Source organism: Melospiza melodia, chromosome 2, assembly GCF_035770615.1.
Source record: "Melospiza melodia melodia isolate bMelMel2 chromosome 2, bMelMel2.pri, whole genome shotgun sequence".
In the NCBI taxonomy this organism is placed as follows: Eukaryota; Metazoa; Chordata; class Aves; order Passeriformes; family Passerellidae; genus Melospiza; species Melospiza melodia.
The window spans coordinates 62,549,466-62,576,993 of NC_086195.1; the positions used below are offsets into that span (position 1 = coordinate 62,549,466).

Below are 27,528 nucleotides of genomic sequence, written 5' to 3' on the forward strand. Positions count from 1 at the left end.
CTTCCTCTGCTTGAATTTCAGCTCTCCCTGCTGATACATCAAACTGTGTCCTGAACACCGGGGTCTTTCATCTGGCATAGCCGGTGGCAGAAACTAATGGAAGAGGCTGGCCCTCCCCATACACCTCCATCTTCCTGACCACTCCTAGCAAGCTGGCCACGTTTTCAAACTTGGACGCGAAATTTGACAATTTGACAAATTTGGACACAAAATCTGCTGGCAGAATGCCAGGGTAACTGCACAGCAGCGAGGATGGTGGGAAAATGCTTCTCCAAACACCATACCTTCTTCCACCACAAGCCTGGTTCTTCACCTTTATTTTTTTCATTTCTCAACACACAGGAACCAGCTAGAACCAACCCTAACAAAGCACTGCCAGTATGGTTTTTTATGAGAAACACGTGTGCCATAAACAAGGCAGCTAAGGGGAAGTAAGGAGAATCTAAGTTAAATTATGGAATCACTCTTAAATAAGCAAAGCAGCCCACAAAGCAGAATTACAAAACAAATATGCAAATTGTAATAAGAAAATAGAGGAAGAAAAGGAAAGAAAAGAAAAAGAAAGGGAAAAAAGTGACACATGTTAATAAGTTCCTTAAGAGGAAGACAAAGTGTAGAATAAATATCTCTTCAGAACACAGTCTTTCTTTTCCGAGGGAAAGTTTCATCATGTTGTGCAAAAGAGAAAAATTTTGATTTATTTTGTTGTATGAAAGTAAATTATCAATATATATAGCAAAGTTATGCAGAGCAAAATATGCAGAGAGAGAATCCAAGCAAAAAATAAATATTGCTTAGGATTTCTATGTCAAAAAAGTAATGGCAATGTGCAGTGTTACCTGCCTATCCCTGTGTGGGATGGTGCCTTGGGCTGCAGCCCGTTTGGTGAGAAGTTCAGATGAAGGATGTGTGTCCTTTTTCAGACAAAGGGTGAGTAGGGATCCCTCATGAGTGGGACTGCAGATGAAGGGAGGTGTGGATCCACAGAAAGGTTGGTCCATGATAGGAGTGGAGGTAAGTCAGGGTTAGTCTCTTGCCTTTAAACACTGCAAAGAAGAAGAGAAGCAGGAGAGGGGTCAGGGAAATTCCTTAGAGAAGTCAGTGAGAGAGAAAATGAAAGAATAACATTCATCTTAATGCAGAGCAATTTCTTATCTGGTGAGAGCAGAGACTGCTGCTTTGCAGCCCAGATGTTTCACAGTGGTTACACAGCAACATTAAGAGTTGTGTAGTACACCAGGCCAGAGATCCAGATGATACCACAAGTTAAGGTACCCACAAAACATCAGGTTCATTAAAGCCTCAGAAAACTGAAGGAAGCTGACAGATCTTCTTGCAGGCAGAGTTCAGCTCAGAAAATAATTTTTTTTAAAAGGGGAAAAAAAACCCAACAAAAATTGTACAGAAATATTCTCTGCTCATCTTTGTGGTGTTTTGGCATGGCAGGGGATCATCTCTCCCCCCCCACTGGCAGTATCTGGCTTCCACAAGCCTCTGCTAAAGAGTCCCAAGCCTCTTTCAGACCAACACACAAGAGACTATACATCATTGTTATTATTATTACTGGGGTTGTGTGCTGGTTCTGCAATAATTCATTGATGCTTTGTGTGGAAAGTACAAAAACTGCAGCCTGGAGACTAGAGCTCACCACTGGGGAGTTCCTCCAGAGACTTAATTTAAAAAATTATTCACCTTAATTTATCAAGATATATTTGGTCAGAATCCTTAATGCAGTAATTATAGAATCACAGAATTTAGGCTGGAAGAAACCTTTGAGACCATCAAGTCCAACCTAGCAGTGCCAAGTCCGCCAGTAAACTATGTCCCCAAGGGCCACATCTACATTTTTCAAATACTTTCAGGCATGGCAACTCAACCACTTGCCTGGGAAGCCTGTTCCAGTGCTTGATAACCCTTTATATGAAGAAATTTTTCCTAATATCCAGCCTAAACCTCCCTTGGTGCAACTTGAGGGCATTTCCTCTTGTCCTGTCCCTGGTTACTTGGGAGAAGAGACCGACCCCCATTTTGCTGCAGCAGCCTTCTTTCAGGGAGTTGTAGAGAGCACTAAGGTCTCCCTTGAGCCTCCTTCTCTCCAGGCTGAGCACCCCCATTTCCCTCAGCTGCTCCTCATAACAGTCTTGCCCTGTCAGTCCTGAGCAGCAAGGTCACTCCATCCACCAACACCTTCCACTTTCTATTCAAGAGAATGGCTTTCTAAAATTGCAGAAGGGCCTGTTGATACTGCTGTTGGGCTATTCTCAACCTGTTTCCTGTGACCACGTTCACTGAAGAAAGGTTTCTTGAGAGAGAATTTTTACTGGGGTTGTTTTGGTTTTGTATTTCGTGTACTTTTTGCCCCTGGGACAAGGGAGTAATGAGTCTCGATCTGACAGAGCTTCCTGTGGGGTAATAAATACTGATGGATCTAGAAAAAGATGCTTAGGGCATTTATTTTAAAAATAGCTTAAAAAGTTGCAAAGTCAGAGAAGGAGAGTTTGAGTGCATTTAAGAGGCCATCTTGCATTTTAGGAACTAGCAGGCATTGGGAAAATGTGGGAACGTATCAAGAAAGGAGTGGGGTCTCTTGGTGGCCACAGCTTTATAGCAATTACTTCTTGTAACAGGCTTCCTGTACTTGACATTTTTCTGTCCTTTAAGTTGGGCAAACAGACCCTTAAAGTGTTGCACAGGCTGCATTACTCCCTCAGCATGGGCATGTTAGGGAGAGGCTGATGCTCGCTTTTCTTACAGCCAAGAAATAGATGCTGGGTGTGGGGGATTTACAGTGTCTCTGAGAGTCATGAGGGATTAAAAATGAGTTACTTGATGGAGGGAGGCTCATGATTTGGGATTAGCCTGCACGTCACAGACCCACAGCTGAAATGGAGAACATTTGGCAGGAGTGGGAGGGCTCTTCACAAGACTCAGGCTGCACGTCACTGGTTAGTGGCCAAAACTATGGACCTGGAACTTATCTTTAGTGATGTTGTTTTTCAGTGGGGAGAAGTCTGGGGAGGCTAGGCCAGTGAAAAAAGAGACTCCTGTGGTTGCATCAAGATGAGGAAGTTTTCAGTACAAAGAAGAAGGGCAGGAACTTCATTCTCTTTCTTTTACTTCAGATTATTTAGCTGGATAAGCAAAGGACAAAGTCTGAAAATGAGCAAAAAGAGTCTATGGAAGAAGGAAGATAAGGATAGATCTTGATAATAATTGTTTTTTGTTTTTCTTGGATCTGTGTCCCTTGTTTACTTCCTCATCCAGAAATGGGTTTGTTTTCTTCAAACCCTTAGCAAAGGTGTTGCTTGCTGTTGCAAATCAATGACCTTACTTGTTAAGTGCCTTCTTTTTGTAGGAGCATCTTCACATAAGTGGTCCTAGGTGAAGATGTTACCCATCCTCTTCACTCTAAGTGAAAAGTCAACCTATGTGAATCTGTGGAAGAAGTTTTACAGCGATTTCTGTAAGCCAGAGGGAAGTTTGATAAGAGGATCCATGTTTACCCCCGAAAGAATTTTCTGCCATAATTGACATAAAAGCCAAGAAAGAAAGAAGGATAAATAAGAGAAACCCGCAACTGCCCATCCCAATAAGCACTTTGTTTGTCTCTTGTGACCAATGAGTAAAGTGTAAACTTAGCAGTTTTGTAAGATTGTATAAAAAGCATGCATGCTATAATAAAAATGGGTTTGAAGCCTTCTGAAAATGGAGTGCTGCTTTGTATTGTGACCATCTCAACTATGACATGAATCAACACAACTTTGGTTAAAGTCTTAATATCATGTCTCCCTTTTTCAAATTCTTGTTCATCCCCAATGCTTCTTTGTACATTGTAACATGCAATGCCACAAGCTGGTATCAAATCAATTTTTTGTATTAATCACATCTCATGACCATCGATAACCTTTAATACATAAATACCTCCTTCACTCCTGGTCTGTAGACGCATCCCAACCTTCAGCTGGCTCTTGAAGCGAGGCAACATCACTGGTACATTTTTTATTTCAGCATCTGGCAGCTACATGTATATTGCTATGGCACTCTGTGCATGTGCGTAGCTGGGTTACAAACCTTGTATCAATGATCTCATTGAAACAAATGAAAAAACAGTCACATTTATCTAAATCCTCTGCTAGCTGAATTGCAAGGTCATCATCCAGCTGAATTCTTTAACTTTATCCCTACTGTTTAGCATGCATTTTGTATTCAGTCATTTCAGTTTTGTTATCATAGGCTTAAGATAATGGCTTGGCATAAGAGATGCTCATTCCCCCTGTGAAATCACCATCAGACAGCAGTTCTGGACGTGCAATGCAACCTGCCACTAAGAGCTTGCCAATACAATATTATTTGCTGTCACCGGAAACTTCTGTAGTGATGCAGCTCCTAGGAACGTCTGTCATTTCAAAAGGGAGGGATCCTTTTTTCTCCCCCTTTTTCATTCGAAAACAAATTTTTATGATGTCTTTTAAAAGAACATTTTGCTCTAAAATATTCTTTGAAAAAATCTGCTTTCAGAATCCAGAAGATGTAATGGCTTCCAATTATGTTTCATCACATAGCATTTGATTGTTCCCTCGTGCCTGAAAGTCTCAGTTTGCTGCTTTATTGTACACATTTGCATTTGGACTCCAGTGCCACGGTGTAAATATGTCAGTGATTGCTTGTGCACAGAGCTTGGGTGTGTTTATGCAATGTGCTCAATCACATAATAAATATTGTAAACGTTGTTTACATCACTAGTGGTTTCACTCTGCTGGCCTTTAAAAAACATCCTGCCATGTATAAAGCCAGATTTTGAGGCTCAGCACCCATAAAATACAGCAGGTCTTCCACAGAGTGCTGAAGCCATATTTGCAGTAATGTGGATGAGGAGCATTTTTAAAAAATTTGTTCTCAGAGTCTGCATATAATGAAACCATGTATTGTTGTATTCCAAAAGGAACAAGCCTGTGATGAAAAAAAAGGCACTGTAATTAATCACCACTGGTGCAGTGCCAGTTCTCTGCTAGGGCCAGCATTTTGCCATCACAAGTTTAATTCTTCCCCTACTTCATCTTCATTCCCTCTCTACTCTATCTTCACCTGGAAATTAATTTTCTTTTCATCCCTACCCTCACCTTCCTGTGGGCCATGCATTCCCAAACTACTTTCCTTTTTGTCTGGTCTCTGCTTCTCTCATCCTCTGCCTCAACAGAGCAGTCCAGCTGCTCTGTTGCCTTATTTCAGATCTTCTGGTTAACAACCATTCCCTTTATTTTCCTCCTTCAGTCTCTGCCCACAACTACCTTGATCCTCCCTGCACCCCAAATACAGTCTTCCTCTCCCATCACTTTCTGTACAGCAGAGAGGGAGACAGGTTTGCGGGAAGAGTGTGAGAAACATCCAAGGTCTTTGTTTCTCTCTGGGAGCTGCCTGGGGAGAAGAGGTGGCTCCAGGAAGGTGCATCTTTTGGAGCACCAGAACAACCCTTCCAGCTTGGCGTGATACCTGAGGACTTACCCCAGACAGAGTTCTGATGAGCTTGGCTCTTTGTGGAGAAACACAAGGAGAGATATAAGGCGTTGTGTGTTCCTGTGCCTGTTTATATGTGGCAATGGAGTGATGCACAGTGAGTCAGTAATGGGGGCCTGGGAGCAGGAATGAAAAGGTTAATTTTAGTGACATCAAAACTGTTATCTTCAGGTATTGGAGGGCATCAGTGCATCCACACTGGAAGCAAAATGGCAACTGGGGTTTAAATCTGAGCTTACCAGTGAATGTTGGTGCGACAATGTTGTGTTTTTCCTTTCAGAGTGGCCTTTCTCTGTTAAACAAATCTCCACCAGTTTTGCACCAGAAACACTGGGTAGAGATTTGTCTGTTACCTATTCTGGTCATGATTTACTAACAAAATCAGGTTAATATGTGGATGAGCCACCAAAATATTCATCTACACACTTGAACTGCAGGTATGATTTATAGGACTGGTCTTTTTTTAGTTTCAGCCTATGTATAGATCAATCCTGCATTAACACCGTGCTGAGATGAATAATAAGATTCATACTTCTTAGAACTGTTGTTCCAGTTGGCCTGAAGATAAAAATAACATCTGTTCATGACAGAGCTTGGAAAAGTATAAGGGAAAAGGAAATGTCTTCTCCATACATGAACACTGTCTCGATTTTGGGGATGTTTGCTGAGAATGCATTCATACCTATAAGTACACAATAAAGAAAAAAATAAAAAAGGGAAGTAAGAAGAGGCTCAGATTAAAGAATGCAAATACCCAAGGGCTGTTAAAAGGCAAATGGCAGAAAGACAAACTTCAACAACCCAGTCCAGAAGTGGAAATGATTTGTTGTTTCACACTTGGACAAAAGACTAAGAGGTGAAGGACCCAAAAAGAGATCTAACCTGTGGCTGAGACAGTGATAACTTTGTTTTTTTAACAAATACATCTGGCAACAACTCTCACATTTTTAGTGAATATTAGAGCTGATCCCAGCTTTAAAAAAATGGTAAATTTTCCAAGCAGCCATGTAATAATATTGCTACCTACAAGACTCATCTTGCCCCATCAAACCTCCATTAATTACATTTTTTTTAAAAACTGTGTGTGATCTTCTACCTTCCCTTTTCTTCTGCCTTCTGATACACAGCTATTTTTTTTTCTGTAATTTGCATCCCACAGCACTTTGCAGTCTTAACCTGCAGACCTTTATGACTGTCTTGAGGCCAAAGCATGGAAATGCAGATGATTTGGGTGTAGATTTATTGAGTGTGTGCTGGGAGATAATTTGCCTGCGTGAAAACTGCTTTATGGAACCAGCCTCTGATGCTCAATGAGGAGTGTTTCGAGCAAGACCAGAGACTGAAGTAGAGTTGTCAGAGGGAATGTATCTGGGAAAGAGCTGCTTATGAAAACTGCATCTGCATCAAGCCTGCAGCAAAGCACTCAGGACAAAGGAAGAAACCGTGCTTTTAGTGGCCATTAGCTCCTGGTGAGGAAATTCTGGCATGACTTGGGCTCATTCCGTTTGGTGCTTCCAGGTACACAGTGATGCAGAGGAACTTCCTTTGCTGTTCAGCTCTCTCAGCCCGTGGAGAAGGGAACTGCACTCTATTAAAGGATTTTTCCCCCTCTTTTACAAGGTTGTTTGTTATCTTGGAATGCAGGCCTGCGCCAGAGCGTGTAATTACAACACCATATCCTGGGTTAGAAAGAACTCAGACACTAAATTGTCCATGTCATCACCTGAATTTGACCATGAAATATAGCACAGAGGGACTGGAAAGGCAGCCTGTAAAGAAGTGAGGACTGAATGGGCATTTTGGTGCACTGGGCAAATCCAATCTGCTCAATCCATTGCTGCAGTCCCACCGTGGCCATTTAATATTATTACCTGCTTCTTGCCCTTGAAATTGTGCTTCCACCTCTCTTTCCGTGAGGTGTGTCTGAGTGAAGGAGGTCAGGGTTAGAGAAGATTGCAATAAAATGTGACTCATTTTACATGGGTGATCAGAGTCCTATTAAGTTGCAAAGGAGTTGATTTTTTAAAGAATGTCTTTTTTTCCGCTATCAATTTGTTTTTGTGTGCAGATACTAGGAAATAAAAGTCAGCTCTACTGTTCAGGGTGTTCAGAAATACCCCCAAAGCTGGAATAAAACCACTTGCACTCCTTTTTGCGGAAATTCTTTCGTTTATTCATTTGAACATCTTAACATTACCACAGATTTTGAGTTAAGGGCCTTTTCTGTGCTTCCACTCTATGTTGGAGCAAAAAAACCATGTCAAGTCACAGATCTCCAGGACCAAGAAACAGCTCTTGCAGGGACCTTCTCTGAGCTCAGAAGAGAAAGGTGTGAGGCAGCAGGACCAGCCTGGTGACTGGTACATGACTGGAGAGGGCAGGTGGCTGTACCTGGTATTTCTCTTCTCTACCTATAGGTACCAGGTGTCATAGTGCAAACGGGAAAAAAGGTTTGCAGAAGGGTGCGGATGAGAAATACAAGTCTTGCAGGGAAGTGTTAGTGCTTAATCAGGCTTATGGTCACAAATTGACCTAGGGTGCCAAAAATGATGACAAAAATAAGAGCAGGACAACAGCAGAAACCAGTAGTTACAGAGTGTAAAGACCACTTTTGTCTCTCCCTTAGCAGTTATTCTCAATAACTCTACAAAAGAAAGTTTTGGTATGAACACGTGCATGTGCATTTGTGAAATAACATCCTGTGAGTCACACCAAAATATTTTTATTTGTAAATTCCAGTCTTCAACAAGAAATATTTGATGAATTTCAGTTGTTTGTACTCCCGGCATATAATGCACCCTGTGAGAACATTCTGGCACACAATGCCCAGGCACCCTCTCCCCTTTGGATTTCCTGCATAATTCACCACACTTGCTTTAAAGGACATTGGTGTTAATAAGTGATTTTTATTTATATATTTACTTTTTATTGAAATGATTTTTATTTGAAAAGCCTGTGGTACATGGTTACATTTATTTCCTTTATATACTTCCATTAATAACTTTAGTACTTGGAATAATAAAAAAAATAATGTCAAAAATTGCATTCTCAATGGATCATTGATAACAACGCCAAGGTTTTAAAACCCCGCAACACTCTCTGAAATGGCAGTTGAGGTTATGTGACTAAACATCATTTATTAAGCATTAAAGAGCAAGTTAGGTAATGCTAGTGTGGAGGTTGCATCTTTGCTCCCTTATTTGACACTGCACAAGGTTTGATGGCTCACCATGTCTCTGGACATGAATTGGTTCCTGCAGCACCACTAAAGAAATATGGACAGTCTGAAGGCCCTTTATAAGCATCTATGGAAATCCTGTCTGGAGAAGTGAAATAGATGAAAAGGCAGTCAGGAATTGTCTTCTGCAACCTGTGTTTTGAAGGTATGTGATGTTGTGAAGATGTGTGTAACAGAGCTTTTTGATGTCAAATCTGATTATGGTTTGTTCTTGCCTATGATGCAAAAAGTTGTCATTTATCCTGGCATACGTAAGGGTCGTTTTCACTGAAGCACTGCAGTAAGAATCAAGGTGCTGAAAAGGTGATGCTGACATGCTCAAATATTATAGGAATGCTGCAAAATATGTCCTGCTTACTGGAACTCACCTTTCCCTAGGGAAAAAAAATAAAGGAGGAGTGCTCTTATCTGCTTCTAAGGAGAAAGTCTCTATCTCTCTTTAGTACAGATAGAGGGGAGTCATCTCCAATTCCCCAGCTCTTTCTTGTCCCCTTTCAAAAGCTGAACAAATTAACACAGAAGAGGATTTCTAGGCTCCACAAACAATTGCTAAACTTCTGCACAACCTCTCATTCTTAGAAATACCTGTGAAATTTTATATTTTCTTTCCTTCTAAGCCCTTTGAAAGACCCATCAGCTTGCAGTGATTTAAATAATTGGAGTTTTTCAGATTGCACTGAAACTTCTGCCCTATAGAAGTTTTCTTGTTATTACATTCTTGTTATTACATTCACTTCTTGTTATTACATTCATTTCCCATAGAAGGGCTTTCAAAATAAGAATTTTCCCATTGTTTTCCATGATAAAAACAAAAATTTTGCACATTATAGTTTATGCCTTCCCCTGCTCACTTATCCTCCTCCTGGGGCTTTACTCTCACTAGCACCTAGGGGATCATGCAATGAAATAGAAGAGGTAGAAAAAGATTACCAGCACTTCTGCTCTGTTGGGGATCTCCTAATCCCTTCTTGGATGTTGTATGTAAGAAAGACTGAAAGTATGCTGCTGTCCTCCATGTGTTCTGCACTTATGGTGACACACAGCCCATAGCTGAGCTTTTGGATGAACAGAATGAGAGGTATTACAAGAAAAGGACCATAAAACATCCTTGTGGAAAAAGTCTGTTTGGAGAAGTTGCAATTGTCTGTCTGCTTCCAAACCATTCCCCTTGATGTACCAGTCCAATTTAACAATGACAGAGGTCACAGCAGGGCATGCAAGTCAAAGTGTTCCACAGTTTTGGTGGACCTGCAATAGCCAAACCTAAATATAATTCCCCTGTAAACATTAAAATCTCACTTGAATTGGAGATAAACTTTATGTTTTAAAAGTCTATAAGTATTGCTTGCCCTTTCTGTCTAGCGTTTATGGGGCTACTTGCCTAAATAGGTTTTGCATTCTGGAATCTTCATTGTATTTGCTTGTGATTTTTAAGTTGACTGAGTCCTGAAAACTCATTTCCAATTTCTTCTAAGAAAGGTTTCTTAAGAAATCAGTCTGTGGAAATAGCAGTCTCACTGTTCTCCCTTTTCACAGATAATTACATGGTCTGTATACATTCCTTCATTTTCCAGTCTGCTTTACCAGAACCATTTTAAAACAACCAGAACCAAAGTTTTATAAGGACTGCGGAAAATTTCACAATTATTTTAATTTCATCAGTCCTTCGCACTGAATAATTATTTGCTTTTAAGAATGGTCACCTTAATATTAATTAGAGTTACAATGCTTTCATATGTTCGTTTTCCATGTATAAACTGTTTCAAGACTTAGCGGTTTTTTCCCTCTAAAATTAGCCCAACATGTGGCCCTACTGATCAATCAACATTGTCAGCACAAAAGCTCTTTTTCTGCCCAGACAAAAGTGAAACAGCCACTGACCACAAAAAAAAAAAAAAAAAAAAAAAAAAAAAAAAAAAAGGGAAAATTGTAATAACTGAGTAAAAACCACAGTAATAGAATTCTAATGGATGCAGAAGGGAGGTTGCAGTGGCTGAGATGCAAAACTATTTAAAGGAAAATAAGTACAGTAATCAGAAGCAAACCAAAGAATTACTTATGTACAGAAAACACCACATGCATGTTTGGGATCAGATCTTCTGAGCACTTTCTGTGACATGCTTTTCAAGTGGGGACATTGTGTTCAGGGTCCTTTAAGTCCAAGTCTTTTGTTGGGCTAGCAAGTACGAGGATGAAACTCAAATTCAGGATGAATAAGAAAACAAAATCAGAGCAAGAAACAAGAACAAGAGAAGTCATATGATGGTTACTACAGACTTGGAAGAGAAGACAATGGAGCTGACTGCAGATCAAACCAAGAAAAGAAGGAGTGAGAAATTAGGCAAAAAGGTTTACAAAAGACAAATCTACAAAAATCAAAATGCAAAAGCTGGTTATGTCTTTTACTGCATTCTCAGAAATTAAATAAAATGCAAGGAAATTATTGAGCAGGAAAACCAGTTCATCTATTGCTTTCATAAATACAGACCTGGAATGTTTCATGTCTGCCAGGTACACCAGTCAAGCATGCCATTATGCTAAAATGAACTGTAGAGGAAAAAGAAATTAAAGGAAAAAGAAAGAAAAATCTGGACTGAAAAATAAATATCCAGTGGAGGAAAAAGTATTAAAGTGCAAAAAATACAAAAATGAATGTTGTGTAACTTCCTAATGTATGGAGGCAATAATTGAACTGAAAAGAATGCTTGTCTGAAGTTGTCAACATCAAAATACCTGGTTTTCCCATTACAGCACCTTTCTGATTTGATGATTTCCATGTTGTGCTTGCTGGTTGTTCCATGTGTTATGTTTGCTATTTATCCCCTTGTGCTGTTCTCCTCATCCCATGCAGTTTTCTATTTAACTCAGTATAATAAACCATTGTAGTTCCAGTGGTCAGGAAAGCTGCTTAAAGTGCTGGTGCCCTGGGGTACAGCAATACTGTGTTTGACGACCCTTGGTTTTGCTGACACACTTTTGGAGGTATTATGTGATTGTGAGGATGGATAACCACTCTACAATTGTGCAGTAAGCTTTTTTACAGATTTTACAATATTCCACAGGCAGCAGGCACTGTAGTCCTGTCCTCCCAGCATGAAGCTCTGCCCTGGGATGGAAAATCTGATTTTTACACCTTTCCTACACGTGCTTTGAGAGAATAAAGCTTTCCCTACAGAGCATGCCTGACTTTGTTAGTCTACTGCCACGAAAAATTTATCTTGTCTCTGCTGCTCACAGCCAGGTTGACTTCTGACTCTCCTGAATGTCAGAAGGAAACACAGTTCAAAATTTTATTGCTACCTCTGCCAGAACACAATATTTTCAAAGAACTCCTGTAACAAACCCATGGAGTACTTTGAATTCCTCTGGTTTATAATATAAAGAGCCAGAAGGGAAAAAAAACCTACCTCCTCATTCTGCATCTTCCAAGGAGGACATTAAAGTGACAGCTTTAAAGGACATTTACAGCTCCATTGAGCCAGGAGGACTTGATTGCCTTTTTCCACATGGAAAGGAGGTGTTGGGTATGTGTGTGTTCTGGGATGATATGTGGCTGCTGCTGGCCTTTCCAGATGGCCTCTGATGTCATTGCTAAAAATCCTGAAATCTGCTGCATGAGGAAATTAATTTCATGGCCCTCTGGCATTATTTTAAATCATCCTTGCATAATTTAAGAGGGACCAAGGAGATGGGACAGTAAACAGAAGGTGACAGAAAGGAGCAAAGAGGATTCACATCCCTGAATGGGGCAAAATGGTGAGGTTAGCTTGTCTATATACCTATTTTGAAAATCCCCATCTTCTGACTGATGAATATTGGGCCAGTTCCATAGGAGGAGTCCCCTCTCTTTTGAAAATAGCTGTATTTCTTCAGGAAGATGAGACTGGGGACACCGAAGTTGAAACGTGTGGGCTGGGACCATGTGGTCCACACCTGGAGGGTGCCAGGAGTGCACACACTTGTGGTCCTCAGGGGGAGAAGAAGAGGTCCCAGCAGGTCTGTACCTCCCTGCTCATCATCCTGCCAAGGCAAGCTGAGGATGGAAGCAGCAGATAGGGCTGGCAAAAGGCACCTGTTCCCAGAGACAGTCTGAGCAGCTCAGCTGGCAAAGCACAACAGATGGCAAAATGCTCCTGTGCTGCTGCTGCACTGTCTGACTGGACAGGCTTTCTGTGAGATGTCCTCATAGCAGAGAAGGAGGGGGTTTCTGTCAGCCAGAAGCAAGTCTGGTTTGCAGAGCATTGGGAGAAACCTTGGCAGATATTCCTGCAGTGTGGATGAACAGAAATCTCCATTCTGTGGGGCTCCAAATCCAGACTTGCCATGTGCAGCTGAACTCACTGCTTTGGGAGCAAGCAATGATGCCAAAAGTATACTGGGGTGCAATAAATAAACATCTTGCCCCCTGCCCCTCTCCCTCTGCATCCTCTCAGGCAGTCAGGAGTCTTGGAGGAGAACCTCTGCAGCTTCCATCAGCTTGGTGCCTGCACCTTTACCTGCTAGAGCACAGAAATGCCAGAAGGTCTTGGACAGGGATCTGGATCACACATTTTAAACAGCAGGGTCTCATTCCTCTTCGTTAAAGCCATCTAAAAATAAAAATCATTTAAAGTGCAGATACAAGGGACTTTTGTTTTCCCATGAAATGTACCTGCCCAGTATCTGATGAGGACAACATACGGAGCACAGCTAATGAGGCCAGACAGCATGAAATTGAATCCTGAATTGAGCTTTTTGTTTTGTGGGATCCTTGTACCATTTTCAATTGGATTTTTTTCCTTTGTATATTTGGAAGAACAACAGAGGTGCTGAACAGTGCCAAGAATTTTTTTGCTTGCAAATATTCTTAATTGAAAAATAATTCTTATTTTTATTGTCGTTGTTGCAAATCTCCTGTATATCTTCAGTTACATCTTGATCTTGCTCACAGCTGCACAGAAATTGATAGGATCATTGCACAAACTGAAACCTATTGTATCCACCAGAAGAATGCATCATATGAAAAATTCATTTTTCTCATGAGAATCTAACAGGTGCGGGAAAGCATTAAAGAATATGCCACAGACATGCAGCTCTAGACATGATATGTGAGTCTTTACTGAGTATGGGACTTCAATTTATAAAATCCCAGAGTTATCAGCAAAGCTGTTGGACAAGCAAAACTTTCAAGAGGTTTTTACGGAAGAGAGAAGTAAGAAAAGTACCCATAACAGTGCAAAACACACAAACCTATTCTACAACAGAACTTTAGGAATGTAAATAAATGGTAGCACATGAAATGGTCTTTAAAAATAGAGATTTAACTCATGATATAAGCATCTGGGGATGAGACAGTGAGAAGGGAACAGAAGAAGTTATTGCAGTGTTATGTATCAACAGTTGCAAAGGGAGAAGAAAATGTCTTTGTGCCCAAACAAAATAATTGAGTGCCAGTCTTAGAAGAAGGGTTGGTCCAGTATATGAAGATGCTGACTCAAAAGACCATGGCCTGTTTCTGTTCCTGCCAAATTCATTTGCCCTGGGCAGCGAAATTCAAGACTTGAGCTCCAGGCTGAAGGTGTGGAGTTTGTCACCCACTAAGCTGAGGAGTGTAGAACTCAGATTTCTTCAGCCCTGATAGTTTGGGCTCCCTTTGTAGTCTAAGAAAGAAAAGAATTATGCAAGATAAGTCACGAACAGCACCAGAGTGGATTGCAACCAGCCCATGTGGAGGTAGCTGCATTATATGAGTTAGGTGAAGTGCAATCCATGCCAGGTTTCTACTGTTCAGCAACTGAAACTGAGAAGAACAGAGAGACATTTCCAAATTGAAACCACATTCTTTACTGATGCCTGTTCCTCAAATAAATAAAATATAGGAATGGTGACCTCATTAGGCCTATATTTTGGCAGGATTGATTAAATAAGTTGGGAAATAGATGCACGCCTCAGAAAAACTACTGAAGCATCACACATATACTTGTATTTTAAAGTATATTTTAAAGTACTTTAAATACTTCTGTATTTTATCCCCCTGACCCATTTCTGTGCATGCTTTACACAACAGACTGGAGGTAGCATCCTCTGAGAGGGAAATGGAGTGCAGAGGGGCACAAACTGAGAGAGAAGTTCTTGGTGATGCTTTCTGCTGTGTGGTTTTTCATGATTTTGGCTCTGTTTTCATTGACTCTGTGACTTCAGGAGGTCTCACCCTGCTGAGGAATCCTCACTGAGCACTTTCACACAGTGGCTGGGACAGGCACTCCTCTGAATTTAATGGAGCCTCAAAGGATCAACAGCAAAACTGTAGATTTAATGAGAGACAGGGAGCCAGCTGACTGCAGGGCACCTTGCCAACAACTTCCAGAACTCAGAAAATCCATCTGACATACCTGCAAGTTCACTGTAATCTTGTTGCCTCACAAGTAAATCTGTTTTGTACATTCTGAATGAAAAAATGCTTCATTCCCCCATGCCTTTGCTTTCCTCTTCAGATTACACAATATGATAATGTATGATAAAAGATTCAATAATTGCTTGACCAAGGAGTAGGACACATTTAAATCAAATCTTTAATGAATTACCCATAAAATCTTACCATATCTGATATCCTACCATATATGACAATATCTTTAAACGTGGTCTCAGAATGTGAGATATTTGATACCTCTTAATCAGGGTAGAAACTTACCTGTGCACAGTAAAACCACACATTAAAGCTACTGAAATTGCACCCATACCTAGATTTTGATGGGATTTTTTTGACCACATGCAACATGAAGGACGAGAAGAACTGACCTCCCATGCTTCACTAAGCTGTCTCTGACTCTTGAGCACAGTGCTGGAAGATTGTGTGATGTTGTGGATTTGAGGGGGAAGGCAGAATTTTTTTGCATGAAATTCCTCTCTGTGGTAAGATCAGATGCATTTGATGATAAGGTTCTGGTAAGGAATTGGGAATCTGTTCCAAATTAGAAAAACTTCACTCCCCAGAAAGTCCTATGGGAGCAGAGAGGAAGGATTGCATATGGGATCAGTGTGTCCATCCCTGTGTGGATAATGAATGAGAAACGGCACAGTTGTACACACAGAAAGAAAAACACTTAGGTCTGTGATGAAAGGCCAGATGAAAAAGGAAAGTGTTATAATTCAACAGAATATAAAAGACAGCAGTGGGCCATCCTTTCTTCTAAGGAGACAGGTTACTATATCACTTTCCTGAAATCACAGCAGGAATGATGGATTAGTTGGAGGGGAAAATTGGTGCCTGAGGCACTTCTGACTTCAGTGTTTCAAGTTGTCCATAGTCCTTCCTAGCCTTCACCCAAAGATGAAACCCTGTAACAAGCATAGGGAGTTACTGAGGGCAAGAAGTGGTCTCCAGAGTTATTTCCTGAAACCCCATCTTGATAGAAAGTACCAGGTTTCAGGTGCATGCCAGACCCTTTGCATTCAAAAAGCCTCTGGGCTGGACCCAAGCCCAGATAAAGAGCTGATCTTTGTTTTATACTGCAAGTGAGCCCGGTGAAATTCATCTCTGAGGAAGGTTTGCTCCATTCTGGATATATAAAAATTGTTTCACGCTTGTTTTACAGTCTCCTTGGTTGAACAATGCTTGAAGGAATCCAGAATTAACACCTTCTACCCTGCACACGTAGAAGAGGGGCAGCAGAACTGGAGACAAGAAGTCTGAATATTTACCAAGACATGGGAGGACAGGCTACAACCTGTGATTGAATCCTGCACTGCTCTTGCTGCATTGCAGCATGGAAAGGTCAGCCAGCAGAGACAAAACCAAGGTGAGGGAAGGGTGCTTTAATGTTTTAAAAGAAATAGATTTCAGTGCAGTGTCTGTCTTCTTCTGCTCCACACCATCTCAGCTTGTGAAAGGAGAGCAAGACTCTTCCATTTGCACAAATGTCAAGAAAACACAGAAACAGGACTCAACAATATCTGAGTGAGAGATACCCATAGGAGTCAGCAGCCAGCTTGGAAAGGTAAATGATCTCCTGCAGTCCAGCAAAAAAAAAATTAAATATGGGTACTTAAACATCATGATTGTCAGTGATATTACTATTCATGTGAAAAGAAGATGGAGAGTTGCAGACCTGCAGAGTTTACTGAGCCATTAATTGGTGGCTTTGGGGAGGTCCTGCATCTTATGTTTCTACCCCTAGTCAAAAAGGAGCCAAGGTCAAGAGCCCCTGGGCATATCCAGTGAAAGCTGAGCTGATGGGGTCCCAGAAAGCACACGTCATACCCTAAATCTCTATAAAATCCGCTTAGGTGCATGCTTAGGATTTATTGCAATGGGTTGAGCTTGGAGGGACACCACATCCCCTTCTCCTCTGGTTCCTGGGACACCACTGGGAACAACCTGAGTTGTATGGCAAAAAATGTTGGCTGTAATCTGGCTCCAAGTTACCAAGGCTGAACCTGCCTGAGCGTGGCACCCACTGTGCCTCCAGCTTCGTGGGCTGGGTGGATTAAAGCATCATCAGAAACTGCAAGCTGGCCTGTCTCAGGCCAAGGAAGAAATTAGCAACGAGCCATGGAAGGATATGCTTTCTGGGGCATGTAATTTAAGATTGCATGGCAAGAAATTGTGCAAACTATTGCAATGACTTCTGGAATATATGCCTAAATTTGGCTCTTTATATCCTCCAGAAATGAAAAGGTCCAAGGCTTTAAGTAATAAAACATTTGTCTTCAAATAAATAGCTGCAAGAAAAAGGATCAAAAGGAACTCTTAAAACAGGAGATAAAGGAGAACATCTTTCCTTTACAACTTTTAGCATCTTCACATTTAAATATAATGGATAATGTGTCCCTTCTTAGGGCTTCTTACAGGCTGTTTCTTTCTTTTTTTAATCTTGAATACCAGTGCACTTTCAGCAGCAGTAAAGGGGGCTGGCAACAATTCTCAGTTCATTTTTTTATTATAAAAAATTAAATTGGGTATGATGAGCTTTTGTAAAGGAAAGCGAGAACTGAAAATATCCAGAAAGTCACAAAGTGCCGCCAGAAAGACATTTGGGAAGGGGTGAGGTTGTTTAAACTTACATTCTTCCCACTCTGGGCCAGCTGTGTTTCTCTTCTTCTCTCACACCCATCTTGTAAGCATATGGAGTATGTTGAAGTGTTAATATAACAGAAAATAAGCCAAGCTAGATTCTTAAAACAGCACCTAATTTAGAGTAGCTTACCTTAAAATGGCCTGGCTAGTCTCAGTAACTGCTGCCCAACACAGCCAGCCTAGGTGAGGAAAAACTGATTTGGCTTTTTTCACTTACAGTGGATTTTGGTGGTGAGTTCTACAGGTAGAGCTGAAAAAAATGAGTAGTGAGCCCCTGCTCCTGTGGCTTGCATTTTGGATTTAAATACTTGACAGTGGAAATTGCATGGAAGATGCATGGGGGGGTGGGAAAAAAGGGGGAAAAAAGTACCAAAGGAGGCTACAGTTTCACTGAAGTTTACTTTATGCACAACTCCACTGCTGAGTGTTTTAGTCTCATTGGCCCATTCCTCCCATGGGTATGGGCAGAGATAATGAAGATTTGCTGAGATAAATACTTCTACTCCCTAAAGACTGGCAAAGCAGTACATGGTGCTGGTGATGTTCTCACTCTGTAGGGTGGGTTAAAAGTGGACTGGTACATTTTATGACAGATATTTGAGATGGTGATAAGCAGAAACCAGTCAATGACACCAAAATGGCTCATTACACACTCACAGCAGTGACCCATGACTATTTCCTGATCCAGGAAGAAAAATTCTCCCCTCTGCTATTCCAAGTGTATTTGCTGCTAGTAACACTGAGGGCTGCACCCAAGGCATTCAGACTGGCACATCTGACAGAGGAAAGCAGAGCAAGCTTTGTGCAAAATCCTTAATTTTGGCTTTAATTAGGCACAGTGCAAAGATTCTCTGCTCATTACACTGTAAATCATAACTCCATTATTAGAAAAAAAGAAAACTCAAAAATTTTCACTGAAAGACTTTAAAAGTTTTTTCATTGTTGTTGTTAATCCCACCAAAAAATACACTTGAAAGTTGGACTCTAAGTCCACCTCTAAGTTATTCACAGAACTACTCCACACCAACCAGAGTGGTACTGTGCCCTCATGATGTCACTTACAATGTAAAGCAGTATCTCTGTGTACTGATTGCAGTAAATTGAAAGAAAACTCTTCAAAAGGAGAATATCAATAGCCTCAAAGAGACTGAAACCTCTTATCCGGATGTTCTGCTTTCCTAATTTGTTTCAGGCTGCGGCATCTAAACAGTGGAAATAGGTGCCTGACATCTTCCTGAGTCTATGCTGGAAGGAAAGCTTTTCAGTGCAGTCTGATGCCATTAGGTCTTCTTAATTTTCCATGTACTTTTCAAAAGGTTAACAGATTTTAATTTGGCCAGTTTGCAGAGGACCTGAAATTCAGTTTTCTGCATTATCTGATTGTTTTGCAGAGGGCTTCCCAGGAACCTTTAAATTGTCCAATATTTTCATCTGACTGCAGGAGGCTGGTTTGAAAGGGAAACATCCAAGTGTAACTTGTTAAGGCCCCAGGTGTGGTACTTAAGCCAGAGAATACCATACAAATGGGAATTAGTTTCTCTGTGTGTTTTTCCCCAGAGCATGAGGAAGGGCAAGGTGCCAGTGTCCTTCTCTCAGAAAATAACAAGTTCTTTGCCTTCAGATAACAAACTTAGATGCCCATCTGAAAGGTGAATAGGTTAAACAACTTGAAGAATGCTGCTAGTAACTGAGTTCATGCTTTTTTCCAGGATATATCCGTAAAGATTTAAACAGAAAACTCATATATTTAAAGTAAATTGTTTAGCCAGGATGTATGCAATTTTCATATACTTTTTTAAAGAAATAGACTGAGAGAGAAGAATAACTGGTAAATATTTGCAATCATTATGAGAAATAAACATTTTGAACATGCATCTCCAGAGGCAACTTTGGAGACATTAAGACATTAGATTTTCTCTGAAGTGGTTGCTTGATTTTAACTTTTTAAAATTACTCTGTAATAGGAATAAGGACCCTGGAAGATCTCTCTCTCTCTTTGTCTGCAGGCAAATCTGCTGAAGACTGAGAGGCTGCTCTGCTCTTCTGGCCTGGAAGAGCAAGTGAAATGCTGGTCCATAGACCACCTCTACACTCAAAATTCACATCAGTATAATCCACTCAGGAAGCAATTGGAAAGGTTGGAAAGGAATTTCTATTTGTTTAATTTGCCTGGAATCATCACTGATTACACTAATTCTGTGCAAGACCTCCTTACATTTAGCTATAAAAAATGTAGCTCTAAGTTTTTTAACTGATCTGTTGACTCTGTCTGACTCTGTGTGCGGAGATGGGTATAAAGAGAGAAGATGGAAGAAGAAAGCATGTAGGTTGCAGGGTCTTTTAAATGTAAAATAGAAAATGAGTGAGACATTATTAATTTTCAGCTTTATGCACTGTGCAGACAGGAAAATGTGTGTTTTATTTATATGATTATATTAATTTTGGTTCAGAAGTTAATAGCATCGTTCCCTTTGTGGGACCTGTCATGCATTGAAAGTAAATCATCCCCCACGGTGTAATACAAAAATGGGACTGTGGACACAGGAGAGCCATTTTCCTGTCATTAGCAAATTTCATCCTTATGTCTGGATACCAAGTTCACTGTCCACAGCCCAGCTGAGCCTTTTTCCTAGCTGCAGAGAATATTGTTGCCTTTGAAGAACACATAATTTAGCAATTACAAATTGCTTTTTCTCCTTGGAGAGTATTGTCTGTGAATGTTTTCAAGGATATAGCCTCCCTCCTTGGAATCCACTGCACCATAAAAGTACCTGGAAAGTTGACACATGGGACTTTATACTGCCAGACCAAACCCTTGAGCTCAACCCACTAAAAGTCATCCCGTCGTAAGGCCAGTCCCTCAGTCATACCTGGATTTGGAAGCTTTTGCATTAAGAAGAGTGGATACAGCTCATTTTTCTCAGCTGGAGTGCTGTGCTCTGTGCACCCCCGATGCTCAGCCTGGGGCTCATTGTGAATTGTGGAATGCAGGTTCACTTCCACTTATGCCCAAGGGTAACTGGAAGTGAGTATGGAGCAGCCTTCTCCACAGAACCCAGAGTGTCACCAGCTGCCAGCTCCTCAGTGGGACTGGCCGGTGTCAGGGTACCTGCAGTGCCCTGGCTGGGCAGCATCAGCCTCCAGCAGTGACAAGAGAAGAGCAGAAGAGGCTACATGGGTGTTCTCAGTAGACAATGGATATCCATCTGAGGGGAGGTGGAAAACACAGAACTAGCAGTGTCCTGGTCAATAAGGAACACAGGGATTGAAGCCATGATATGGAAAACCCCATGTCAGAGGCAAGATCTGGTAATGCCAGCACTAGGGAATGCACTGTGCGTATGCCCAAACTGGGAAATAAATAATTCTGGAAATAATAGGAAATTAATTTCCAAAGACATGAACTGAGGCACCCACTGCTGCCTGCTATGTAGCTGGGAGTAGGCATCTGGAAGCCAGGTGATGTGTCACTACTGGGGTCTGTGCTGGCCTCTTCTGTGTCTCAGATGCCCATCTGCAAGTTGAGTAGTACAGTGAGAACTGCATGGGAAGAAGAACCCAAAGTTTGTTCCTCTGAAAACTCTCCCTCCTGTTTCTCTTTCCAGATGGCTGGGCTGGTGTCACCAATTAAAAACAAAGAGAACTTTAGGGAAATGAAAGAGAGGAAAAGGAAGATATACAGAGCAGCAATTAGAGAAGAGACAGCTAAAATAGGTTCATGATGGCAGAGATTCCTTCATGTTTGAGAAATGTGTCTAAGGTGAAACTTTTCTACTGTAGAGGCAATTTTCTGTTAATAAACAGCTCCCCAAATGCTTCCTCTTGAAGATAATGTGATGAAACAAGTAGATTTAACATAGTTTGAGAACAGCTGAGCAATTACAGATGGATCTGCTGTGACCAGAAGAAGTGAGAAAAGGTCAGCCTGTTTATGAACCTTGTGTGTTGCTGGTTCACAGAGAGTTAAATGCTTGAACTGCTATCTGTGCCTTTAGAAATCTCCCACAAAATCTCCCCAGAGACATGTTTGTGAGAAGTTTGCACCAGCTTAGAATAAACTGGTTTAAAACAATAATTAATCTAAACTAATATAAACCCTTGTGTTACTGTTTTGCAGCTCAACAAAACTGATGACCATAAGGAATTTAATCCAAGAGTCCCTCCATATATAAAGGCATATGATTTGTCACTGATTCAGCTGAACATGTGGACATTCTTAACATGCTTTAGAAATTAGCTACACTGATTTATCACCATAAGCTAAATTGATTATAAAAATATTAAAATTGTAGAGGCTGGCACCAAAAGTTAAGAAATTCCTCAATTAAGGTGCTGCAGTCTTTTATTGTGAGATCACATCATCTTCTTTTTACAGATGCCCCTCACTCAGAGCATGGTGTTCAGTTACTGACAAGTTGTTCAGAGTTTTGTTTAATCCTCCTCACTGTTCAGTGTTTAGTCCCTGGCCCTGTGCTACTGATTGCTCCTCAGCCCTGGGTCTGAAGGCAAAGCTATCAGACCATGAGCAGGCTTTTTGTGCAACACGCTACCTGGAGGTGCAAGGGGCACCTCTGAAAGCCTAACTTTAAAGAAATAACAAAATAAATTACTGCTTTCATGGCACACCCTCATCTTCAGAGGAGAGCCCCCACTGACTCAGTGCTCAGCTTCACACTGGGGGCTTGGCCTCCCACCCTTGGCACACAGAGGAAGGAGCAGTTGTCTTAGGAAAGGTGTAGCTGGGCGTGCGTGCTCTATTTCCCATCTGTTAGAGGTGGGGCAGTTATCTTCTGTTCATTGGGCAGTTTACTTTATCTCTTCCATGAACAATTCTCCCTCTGGGGAGATACCTTCTGTTACTGGGCCATTGAGGGCCACAGCATGACCAACAAAATTACATCATCCCATTGGGAGAAGCTCCGCCTAGAGGGAGGAGCCAAGCATTCCTACATGGGTATAATCTGAGATTTGGAATACCACAGCAGCCTTTTCCACTGGATTCCCAGAGGAGCAGCTCTTTCCTACTGGATTCCAAGGAAGATCAGGCCCATCCACCACTGGATATTCTGACAAAAACTAGACCCTTCTACAGGATCACTGCTTCAACCTGTCTGTCACTCCAGGAGAACTGCAGCCACCATTTCAGTTGGACTGGTACCAGCACCCTGACCAAGAGGGTGTCAGATTGTATTCTGACTCTGTCAGTGTTGTTTTGTATTGCTGCATTTTTATTTTATTTTTATTTTCTTCCTTAATAAAGAATTGCTATTCCTGCTCCCATATCTTCACCTGAGAGCTCCTTAATTTCAAAATTATAATAATTCAGAGGGAGGGGGCTTACATTTTCCATTTCAGGGGAGGGTCCTGTCTTCCTTAGCAGACACCTGTCTTTTCAAACCAAGACAGCAGTGCACACCTACTGACCACCACCCAAAAACCCCCGGTGGAGTAACTTGACAGGCACTGCTCTGGAGCTCTGAGGCAAAAGCAAGGCTGGGATGTAGCTCAGTTGTCTAAGCCATAGCATGATCCTCTCTTCCTCTCTCATCTTCTCTCTTTTTGCATACTTACTTTGAAGGTTCTGTCTTCTTCACCAGTTGTGCAAAATCTGGTAGAAAACAGTTTTTTTCATAGTTCAACCCCCCTTTCATGGCCAAGGCAACATCCATCTGCATATCGCATGAGATGAGGATCCTGAAGATAAATGGTTGTGTTCATAATTCATTTTTATAGTGTGCATGTGCAAGAGGAATCAAATTTTATGGGTATCTTAATTTCTGTCCCTCCTAAATTTTAAATGTTTGGTTTTACAACCCTAATGATCTTTAAATGTAATTTTTGAGGAAATTTCCTCAGTTTTTTAAAGACCAAACTTTAAAAAAAACAGCTTGGGAATTTCTTTATGGGAGGCAATAACTACTCTCACATGGACTATCAAGATGACTGGATCCTTTGCTCATGGCTCTTAGTAATGAAAAGAATCACAGGGGTCATGCAAAGTGGTTTCATTCTGGTTTTTGTTTTTGATGTGACATAATTCTGGTTCAAACTAAAACAAGATGTAAATCCACATGTAAAAATCAAAATTCTTCCTTTTCAAAGGGTTTGAATGAAACATTTAGATTTTTCAGGATTTTCATAGCAATGAAAATGGTTGAGTAACATCAACACACGCTGAAGTCAGTGGTGGTGATTTTTCCTCAGAAAGGCACAGGTGTCCATAGCCTTCCCTGCCTCATCCTCTTGAGGAAGCAGAACAAAATCAGCCCAAAAAGTGGTCATTTTTATATATAGACAAAGGGACAAGGGGTCAAACAGGCCCAGGAGGGCTGCACCAATTTGCTTACAGCAGATGACCCAGGAATCCTGGCTGGACCTCACCCGAGAAATTTGGGTCCCCAAGTGCTCAGGGTCCCCCTGCCTTGCCCTGAGGTGCCATGGTCACCTACTCCCACCCCTAGGACAGTGGTGCAGAGGTGCCCATCCAGCCCCACACAGAAGCAGCTGGGAGGCTGGCAGGGCCCAGGACTCTGAGTGCAGCTGTGCCTGTGTCTCTACAGGAAAGACCATTTTCCTGGTATGGAAGCACTGGATCAAATGATTGCAAGCACTTAATTTCTTTTCCCCTTCCAGGTTTTATGTGACACTCCAGCCTGGCTTTGTCCTGTTCCCATCCTCCCCTACTTTCAACTCCTTATCTCCACCTCCTCATCTCAGTTTCCAGTCACCAGCTGATTCATTGAGTCCCAGCCTCCCCTTCTATCTCTAGTATCCTCTCTCAGCCTCTCCCTCTCCCCCAGGCCTGTATCTACCCCTCCATCTGAGCTCCCACTGCTGCTGATTTCTGAGTTTTGAAGCACCAAGTTCTTGGTGAAAATCCTGTCATAAATTCACACCAGGGATGAAACAGTATTTTTCTGCTTAGTCGGTTTTCTGGGACAAATAAACCTGAACAGCACCCTCAGGGAGGCAGAAATCTGTTCCAACAACTCCAACAGTGACCCAGGTTCAGCACAGTTCATTAAAAGAGAGAGGAGAAAGGTGTCATAGGAAGATCAGAGCAACATTTAATGTAGGTGTTCTTTCTGGCTCTGGCTGCAATACTCCCATGTAACACTAGTTTCCCAAGGCAAGTGAAATGATAAAAAAGGCAATATAGTAGATTATCATCTCAGTTTGTGGCACCCTATCCTAAGGGACAAGGGGCTGTATCTGGAGACATGTGGTCCCGCCCAGGAGTAATCACTGGTCTGTTCGCTGTCAAATGAATATGAGCATAAAAGCACTTCTTCCATCTCAGTGTGGAAAGTCAGATGTTGCTGCCTTTAAAGCCTGACCAGAAACACACAGTATAGCTGCTACCCTCCAGCTCCACAAAACTGTTTCCCTCTGTATTTCTTGTGTACTCCTGTACCTTTCTGAGGATTTTCAAAACCCGTTGATGGTGCTGCAAGTAAGTGACCCTTTCCAACAAGAGAGGAAAGACAGGCTTTGAATCCACTCCTCCTGTCCAGTTTGTCACCCACAACGTTGGAAAAAGAAAAGCCCTTTGAGCCGTGCTCGCAGATCTCTGTGCGTGTGCGCACAGGCAGCTGTGGATGAATGTGATTGCGCACGCAAGAGTATGTGTGATAACATCATCCAGATGCCACACCACACTCTTGGATTATGTCAGTCTCACCCAATGAAGCACACTGAGCAAATGCTAATAGTTAAGAGCTAATAAACACTACACTAGAAGGTCAGTGCTGAATCGTTCGGATTGTGCACATGGTTTCTCGGATACTTTCCCCCAGTAGTTCCCTGTAGCCAAAGAGAGGCTGTGTAGCTGCAGATCTCCCCTTAGCAGGGATTTTTAAAGCCCTGCACTTTACTGAGTCAGCTGAATAAGTTCAGAAAGACACAGCCCTGATACAGTTGGACAGCATTATGGCAAGAAAGCAGATTTCACAGGTTTCAAAAGGATGCTCTTAGTGAGAGTTTCCACATTTTTGATATGGTTAGCTCAAAGCAAAAAATGTCATATTTTTTTAAAATCCCATATTTACACAGGTCAGAAATAGAAGAGCAGACAATTCTTTGTCTCCTTCATTTCATTTTATTTCTCTGCAACTTGTTGCCTTTGCTTTCTTACCAGTCCTTGTACATGCCATAGGATCACAGTAGACTTCGGGCTGTGCTCCTGTCCTGACAGTGCAATCTATATGTAAATCAAGTGAAAATGTCTTGTTTGCTTGCATGATAAAGACTCTGCTTCACTGTCTGCTATTCTTTTGGTCACCTGTAGCTGTTAATGAACTGCAGCCTTAGTTGACCAAATCAGACAGTAGATGCAGTTAGAAGGTGGCCACACGGTGCTGGAGACAACTGTGGGAGTAATGAAGACCTTGAGAGGGTTAAAAGAAACGTGTCAGACCAGTAAAATCATTTTGCGTCATTCTCCAGCTATTCATTTAACCCCAGACCTAAACTCCTTCAGCTTTAGGATTATTTAACCTTCGAGACTTTTTAAATTTGGATGAATATCAAGAGAAATAAAACACTTCTCTCCCAGGATAGCTGCAGATATTGTTAAAGTTCTAGCACCAGTATTGGACCAAGATTGATGTACCTTCAAATGTGGTCTGTGTTGAGAACTCAGCTCCACGTACTTGGAAGTTAAAGGCAACTTCCTGACCGCAAAGAAAAGTTTGGGACCCGTGTTTGAAACAAATTCTTCTGTTTTCCCTGACGATCCTGTAGCAGATGTGCTCTCCCTCCTGCTCCCCCTGTGCTGCAGTGATGTGGGGATAAGGTTGGGAGCAAGCATCTTATGAAATCATGGAATTTTAGATCATAGAATCATAGAAATTTTTGGGTTGGAAAGGACCTTAAAGATCATCTAGTTCCAACTGCCCTGCCATGGGCAGGGACACCTTCCACTAGACCACTGAACACTGGGGTGTTCTGAGGTCCATCCAGCCTGGCCCTGAACACCTCCAGGGATTGAGCATCCACACCTTCTCTGGGCAACCTCGCAGTACAGGATTTCACCATCCTCGCAGTATAGTCTAATATCTAGTCTAAACTTAATATCTTTTACCTTAAATCCATTCCCCTTGGTCCTGTCACTACATGCTCTCATTTAAAAAATCTCTATATTTCTTGCAGGCTCCCCTCAGGTACTGGGAGGCCACAATTAGGTCACCTCAAGGCTTTTTATTTTCTGGGCTGAAAAAAACCAATTTTTTCAGCCTTTTCTCGTAGGAGAGGTGCTCCATCCCTCTGATCATCTTGTTGGCCTCCTCTGGACTCGCTCCAACAGGTCCATGTGCTTTCTGTGCTGGGGCCTCAGAGGTGGATGCAGTGTTCCAGGCTGGGTCTCAGGGAGCAGAGTGGAGGGGCAGAATCACCGCCCTTGCCCTGCTGTCTGCTTGGGATGCAGCCCAGGATGGGGCTGGAGATGAATGGTCAGGACCAAGGGGGATGGGAGCACACACTGGAAAGACTCAATTTGAGAGAATCAGAGATTCTTGCAGGAGGAGTGGTCTCTCAGGAAGATTGGCATGAGTTCAAACCAGGAACTGGGGACTCTAAAGGGAAGAATGAGCAGCTTATGATGGATATTTCTCTGAAGTTTCATGAAGTTTCAGTAGGAAGGGCCCACCTTTGCCAGTGATCTGAAAGTCAAGACTCTTTCCAACCCTTTCCAAGGGTGTCCCGTTTTCCCAAGCAATTTGTC

The 27,528-nt window shown here is 41.8% G+C and overlaps 1 long non-coding RNA gene across 1 annotated transcript in view; it reads right to left on the reverse strand.

Annotated features, from left to right (window-relative positions):
- LOC134415111 (uncharacterized) overlaps positions 1–27,528 on the reverse strand; it is a 64,253-nt gene that overhangs the window by 13,358 nt on the left and 23,367 nt on the right. The window contains exon 2 of the long non-coding RNA XR_010026941.1: positions 840–1,046. This is a non-coding gene — a long non-coding RNA (uncharacterized LOC134415111). The remainder of the gene's footprint in view (positions 1–839; positions 1,047–27,528) is intronic.